Genomic DNA, 663 nt, shown 5'->3' with positions numbered 1-663 from the left:
GAAAGAGTACTGGAGTGGTTTGCCATACCCTTTATCTCTGGGGTACCCCAATTCCTGCAACACCGTCCAGGGGTGCAGGCTCCCATCCGTAGGTGGGGTGACCCTAAGGAAGGAGACTGGAGGTGGGAACCCCACCACCAGGAACCAGAGAGCACCAGGGACTTTTCAAAGCTCTTCCAGCCCCGAGGCTCCACCACGGGGAGCAGTAAGTCTCCTTTCACTGCAGGTGTGCCCGTCTGGATCCGGAGGTAATGGACCCATGCAGAGGGCAGCAGGCACTCCAGGCCCACGGGCGTGGGGGGACACCTTGGCAGGCACCCTCCCCAGCCCCACGACACTCCAGCCTTGGGACCCCAGCCTGCTCAGGCTCCAGGGGTGTGACACCAGCCCAGGACACCAAGGCCTGAGGGGAATAGAGTAAGGATTGCTTGCCCTCTTTTTTTCCACTAGTATACTCTTATTTTTTCTTTCTTGTTGATGTAGAGCACCTCGACTCACCTATACATAGACATGCACACGTTCTTTTCCCCGTATAGGTTATTACAGTGTGTGGAATAGGCATTCTGGTGCTGTTCAGTGTTTCCTTGAGGATGCCTTCTTAAACAGTGAAAGGGTGTTAATCACTCAGTCCCATCCGACTCTGCGACCCCATTGGCTGTAGCC

Source organism: Bison bison, unplaced genomic scaffold (assembly GCF_000754665.1).
Source record: "Bison bison bison isolate TAMUID 2011002044 unplaced genomic scaffold, Bison_UMD1.0 scf7180017864236, whole genome shotgun sequence".
NCBI classification, from domain to species: domain Eukaryota; kingdom Metazoa; phylum Chordata; class Mammalia; order Artiodactyla; family Bovidae; genus Bison; species Bison bison.
The sequence above is the reverse complement of the archived record's forward strand: the minus strand, read 5'-3'. Positions refer to the sequence as shown.